This window comes from Dreissena polymorpha, chromosome 5, assembly GCF_020536995.1.
Source record: "Dreissena polymorpha isolate Duluth1 chromosome 5, UMN_Dpol_1.0, whole genome shotgun sequence".
Taxonomy (NCBI): Eukaryota; Metazoa; Mollusca; class Bivalvia; order Myida; family Dreissenidae; genus Dreissena; species Dreissena polymorpha.
This window is the reverse complement of record NC_068359.1, coordinates 11253779-11260623: the sequence shown is the minus strand read 5'-3', so window position 1 is coordinate 11260623 and position 6845 is coordinate 11253779. Positions and strand designations below refer to the sequence as shown.

At 34.2% G+C, this 6845-nt stretch overlaps 1 protein-coding gene across 1 annotated transcript in view; it reads left to right on the top strand.

Moving 5' to 3' along the window:
- The first annotated feature begins 2471 nt into the window (after positions 1-2471).
- The window catches only part of LOC127882251 (heat shock 70 kDa protein 12A-like), a 43166-nt gene continuing 38792 nt past the window's right edge, over positions 2472-6845 (top strand). Inside the window, exon 1 of the mRNA XM_052430793.1 lies at positions 2472-2539. The gene's annotated coding sequence lies outside the window, so the exon portion shown is untranslated. The remainder of the gene's footprint in view (positions 2540-6845) is intronic.

Below are 6845 nucleotides of genomic sequence, written 5' to 3'. Positions count from 1 at the left end.
AAAATGCTTTATCCATTACTCCGACAGTCTTTGTTTGTCGGACCATGTGGCCGCAATAAACGAAATCTGATTGATTATTTCGTGAGTTTGATTGACAGCTGGCGACTGGTCAATTGCCTCACAGTGAGGCTTGAACAGTTATATATGTACTTAATGTGCAACAGTACATAATACACATGTGCATTTACTGTTAATGTACTCGTTTGAAATGCGGGTTGAAATTACAATCCGTGTCAACACAGAACTCATTATCAAGCATATGAGGTGAGTTGTTCAAAGCAACCTTTTCAACTCAAATTGCGTGTCTTCGTTTGTGTCCTAAATCGAAAGATTCGCATGAGAAAACTTGTTTCTGTTTCTGGTGTATTATTTATTTTATTTCTAGATGAATCTTACAAGTATTTCCCAAATGTCTTTTTTGAATTGGTCGTTCTTAATCGGTGAAGCATTTTATCAATTTATTATTGTGTTTTCGTCATTATTTTTTACTTTCTAAAATTATCAACTAGATATTTACAAATGTTCGTTTTATTTAAATTTCTATCAATACATTCACGAGTATTTGCTGTTGGGCCTTACCTGTTGGTGTCTTTATTTATACAGTATTGTAGTCGGGTCGATGTGACACTTCTTCATTTAATCTGATATCGATTCCTATTTTCGACCTAGACTATCCGATGAGTAATATAAGTATAGATTTAGTTCGGAACTCGCGCGCTGTGGGGTTTTCCGATTTCTGAGCGCGCGCGGGAGGTACAAACATTGTCATTAATACAGTAATGACCAGTAACGTCGATTACCGACTTGCTTCCCATCCAGTAGCGGATAATAAGTATTTAAACGACTGAAGTGTGTCTTTAAGGAACTGTCAAAATTCAAGTCTTTTGTTGTTATTACTATTACTATTATTATTAATAATTACACATAACAAATTTAACACTGATATACGCGTATGTCAGACGTTTAATACAGGATTAAAGTCTATATACACCGTTCAGACGTACAGCCGCCTATACGAATGGGTCCAGTAGCTAACATCAGTAAAGAAAACATGAAAAACAGACCTTGTCAGCTGTATGGTAATGAAGGAGCCTATACAAACGGCTTGACCTATGCAATATTTCTTCTGAATATCATAATTCATGTTCTTGTTATTTCGGCATGCTTTATAGATATATCAAATACAAGTCATGTATGGTAAAGCTCGTTAGTGATGTGTCTCCTAATCTTAAGGTCTTAGTCTTTAATTTTCTTTACTTTTTAGATTAGATTAAAGAAAGGCATCAAAATAGAGCTATATCAATAAACATATAAATATTCAACTGATAGTAGTTCTAGTACTACGAATGGACTGAGGATGGTAAGGTTTTGTTGTTTCGTACATGTCTGTATGATTTTTAATATATTTCAATAGTATAATATATAAACGATGGGGTCAATGCCTTGGTAGTTTCGTTGACAAACTTCCATTTAAACTGTATGCTCAGGCCTACGCACAGTATATGCAATGAATAGTTACGTGACCGAAGCTGTTTACATGTACATGCAGCATTATATCGTGTTACATAGTATGCTTACAAATTAAACACGATCGAGATTAGTTCATCTAAAGAAAAATGATTTAATCATGGTATTTTTATCAACTAAAACGAACGTTTGAGCAGAAAAAGAGGTTCTTACTTAGTGTTTTTCCCAGGAGGGCAAAGGGGCATGGCGCATTACTTTCAAAAAGGGCATTTTAGCGCGCAGTTTAGGCAAAAAAGGGCAAAAACGTTCCCTGAATACCTGAATTACGGGGAAACATGTAATCGCCTCAGAAGCAGTTGTGGAAAAAATAACATAAACAAGCACATTTAATGGTAATAGATGTATTTAACTTACTATGATTTATATAAATATAATTACCTTGCAATGTACATTTAAGTTCCATGCTGTTTCAATAAACTGTACAGCACGACAAACATAATAGAGCAATATATGCATATGAATCTGATTATACACAGATCCACTAAGATATAAATGAAACCATGTTTGTCTTATCCCATTTTCTAACAATAATCTCGACAGACGTTTAAAATAACATTGCGAGTAAATTGATCGCTAACAATATGCAAACACTCGTTTCCGTGGCATACATTCACTGAGTAGATTACAAATATATAAATAATGTTGTTGCTATCTAAAACATTTTTATGCATCGTTGATTATCACAGACATTTCATTAATTCCTTCTTAATGTATAATCTCCATGGTTAATTCGATCGTTTACGACATTATTTGCCAAGTAAGATTTAGCGATAAGAGAAATTATTGATTCACTCTCTTTTAAAATATGCTAGTCAGCTTTTGTTGATACCTACCGCGCGTGCTCAAATATCGGAAAAACCCAGACTGGGGAGTTCCGAATAACAACTAATGTGCAATCACGGAAAACCAAATTACTTTCGATTTGCAAAATGCTTAAAATAGAGTTCATGAATATTTGCTCACAAGTGTGTTGCTTTATGCGTGTTAAACTTGGATGAAACAAAGCCAAAGCGTAAGTAGTTATTACATTTAATATGCTGCAAAACATAAGTATATGCTCTTTTTAATATCAAGGTAATAAGCACACTTTTAAAACGAAAAGCATATTCTTTGTAACTGTAAGCCGAGCGGTAGGTGTGTTGAAGGTGATAATATTGGAAATCCTTTAGGAAAATCATGCCGTTTCGTTTGTTTGCATGCTCTACGTTTATTAAACATGGTTGCACTTATTATTCAAGAATTAATATGCCGATGGTTATTCACTTGACAAACATTCATTGAAACACGTGAAACTTTTTCATTCTTACGCTATAACAATATCATTTAAAGTTGTGTCACAATAATATACCATGCTTTTTATACTGTCAACCAGATACTGAGAAGTTTCCTTTTATATCATTACTGAGTAATTTTTATTTATACAAGTGTGTTGGTTTGAGTCGTTGCGTCACTTCTTTGTGATCATTCACAATTATGTACAATACTTTAAGGCAGAGTTGACTATGGTTTATTTTATATCTTGAGAATCGTTAATTAAAAAAACACGTTAAGCGTCCTTTTTAGCACACATGAGCACAACGTGCTCATGGTGAGCTTTTGTCCGTCGTCCGTCCTGCGTCAACATTTGCATTGTGAACACTCCAGAGGCCACATTTATTGTCTAATCTTCATGAAACTTGGTCAGAACATTTGTCCCATTGATACATCGACTTAGTTCGAAACTGAGTCATGCTGGGTCAAACACTAGGTCACTAGGTAAAAAAAAGAGAAAAACCGTGTGAACACTGTAGAAGTCACATTTGATGTCTAATATTCATGTAACTTTGTCAAAATGTTTGTCTAAATGATATGTTGGTTGAGTTCAAAAATGGTTCCGGCCCCTTGAAAAACATGGCCGCCAGGGGGCGGGGCAGTATTCCTTATATGGCTTTAGAGAAACCTTGTGAACACTCTAGAAGTCACAAATTTGCCCAATTATCATGAAACTTGGTCAAAACATTGGTTTGGACGAGTTCGAAAATGGTCCAGATCGGTGAAAAAACATGACCGCCAGGTCATATATGTATATAGTGAAAACATGTGAACAATCTGGAAGTCACATTTGTGGTCCAATCTTCATGAAATTGGGTCAGAACATATGTTTTCTAGATATGACGGTTGAGTTTGAAAATGGTTTGAATCGGTAAAAAAGCATGGCCGCCAAGGGGTGGGGGTCATTTTTCTTATATTTATATAAAAAAAAGGTTGTGAACACTCTAGAAGTCACATTTTTACCCTAATCATCATATTTTGTTTGCTAAACATCAATTTATAGATATCTCGGACGAGTTCAAAAATGGTCATGATTGGTGGAAAAACATGGCCGCCAGGGGGTTGGGCAGTTTTTTTATGTATATAGTGAAAACATGTGAACAGTCTAGTTGTGATAAGCCATAATGTTAAAGAAAGATAACCTGTACATACTTTCTAACAGTTAACTCCCTTGTATAAACCTGGGACTTCTTTCATAAAATGTGGTGTACATAAGACGGTAGTTTGCATGCAATTTAATAAACCTATTGTTTGTATGTCATAAAATAACTGTACATGTACTTATGCACTGTAAAGCCTTATCTTTGATCTTTACTGATAAGCCAAGTTAACTTACTGTGTTTTGGTGTATTGATTGAACATCTTCTAAGATCAATTGGATTGAGAAAATCAATAATCTCAGCAGACTACTGTGCTATGAAACTTTTTCCGTGCCAACCTTGTTATTTGGCATTTTCTAAATTAGAAAGACTCTTGATTGAAAAAACTTTTGTAAATTCTTCTTATGTTTTACATTTCAGTCACTGGAGTTTTCCACTCTCCATAAATTGTGTTCTTTAGATTAAGTTAGACTTATTTTATAAACTAAATTTTTGAAGCAACTTCTAGACTTACAGTAGCTTATATTTATATCAGTTTTTTTGATAGATTGTGAACTTCTTTTTACATTCATTACGATATTTGCTGTATTTGTTCATTTTTAACGATGCATATATTCTTTAGACTAAAGTTAGTTTTTTTTCATTTAAGCTGCTTTGGTTTTCACTTATAGATTAATTTTGTGAGTGTATTCAGTCGTATCTGACTGGACGCCTTTAGTTAATTGAATAACAACCAGTCAGTGGTGTCATCCGGACCGGAAACAAGCGTTCTTTAATTAGACTCGATAAATATTTCCGTATTACATAAGTGCTCACAAAGTGACGTAACTCGTTACCGTCCCGTGACCGGTTCACTTGCGTAAGCGAACGAGACCGCACTTCCACAGTTGTTTATAGTGAAACATTGTGAATACTTTTAGTCACACTTTTAGTTCAATCTGAATGACACTTGCTGATCTTCACACATGGTGACAATCTTTATGAGCATAATATTTTTTTCTCATGGTGAACTTTTGTCATCACCTTTTGTCAATTGTCTGTCTTCCGTTGTGAGTCAAGAATATTTGCCTTGTTAACACTGTAGAGGGCACATTTATTTTTGGAGATTCATGAACCTTTTTCAGAAGATTTGTCCCAATAATATCTGGGACGAGTTCAAAAATGGTTCCAATCTGCCATGGGGCCATTTGTTGTTCATTTTTCATGAAACTTGGTTAGAACATTTGTTCTATTGATATCTTGGGCTGCAAAGAACAGGTCATTTCTTATTATCTCAGGTGAGCGACTTTGGGCCTTTCAGGCCCTCTTGTTTCAACTATTTATAACAATAGCAGTTTAAGCATTCATTAACGAATTTAATTAATCCATCGAAATACAAAGTTTTAATATTGTAGATTGTTTCCTACATATTTATGTTTATAACGATTTTGGCATTTTTATGACAGTTACAGAGTTATTTTTAAAAAAAGTTCTGATTCGCGATCAGTGCGATTTACCTACTGTTATATCCAGGGGTGGCGAAATCTCAAAAAACTATACTTGTCCACGGACAACCATTTAGGAAATTTAACTTGTCCGTTGCTGAACTACACTTGTCCGTTAATGTTTATATAAATTATAAACGCATTTATTGATTAATCTTAAATAATGAATAAATCAAAATGAGTACGATTTGCTTGTTTTGTTTATAATTGTATTTCAATGGTACATTCATTATAGCAGTATATTATAAACAATATAAAGACTTTGTCAAACTTTAAATCCTGCGAAGCTAGTGTTATTAAAACATGTGCTGAACATAAGTACATTGTAATCTTAATAAATTAAACTAGTCCAATATGTGGACCTCATCAGACTGCGGCTCTGCTACTGGTAGCAATTTGATTATATAAACTGGTAACCATTGAAAATCTGTTAGCCAAATTTCTTGAAAAGTTCTGGTGCGTTTACTTAGTTTATATTTTTTATCATAATCTTTCTAAGTTTTTTGGGAGGTGGGCTGCTCAAAGCTTCGGGTTTCTGCTCCGTTGTTTAAGATTAAAAAAAAAGTTTCATCTTTACCATTAAAGTCGTCTTAAAAAACAAGGTAGACCGTGTTTTGATTATCTTAGATTGATACTTTTTATTTCCGCCTGATTGTAAAAATAAAGATACCAGTCTGTACACTGTCTAACAGTCAGGCCGAATGTTGAAAATGCGGCATGCTCCCGGTCTCTTATAGAATAAGGGAGATCACTGCGCAGGAAAGTGCACGTATTTTAGCTTGATTGCTCCGCAAATAGCACTGACAATGTAATCGTGTCAACATCCGGTTTTGTAAAACTTAATTACGGCTTTTATACAATGTATTTTTGTATACCTGGACGCGACTTTTAAAAAACTTGTTGTCCACGGACAACTTAATTGAAAAAAGTCAGTTGCCCAGACAAGCAAATGTACGACTCGGGCAACTCGGACATTTGATTTCGCCACCCCTGATATCCCTGTTATTTATATGGTTCATCAAAAGTCCATTACATATTGAAATAAATTATATCTTACACTATATTTCTTATCTTAAGTTAATGCCATAACGCGCGTATCCATAAACAGCTCAAACAAAGAAAGTAAACTAAGTGTATTGTTTCTATTTTAAAACCGTGGTATTCGATATAGATCCATTTATGAAGATTAACACTGTGTGTTATGTTCTATTATTCCATACGTTTTCTCAGGAAATAGATACATAGATTTACGAAAATATGCACGTACAGCTTGATTTAAAGCGGTATTTAGATTGTTGTTGGACACACATTCCATACGACAGTAATAGTGAACATTTACCATGCTCTCACATATCCATTAAAGGAATCTTTTGACGATTTAAAAACGTGAAAATTTTAAAGCGTTACAAACGCGAAACGATTA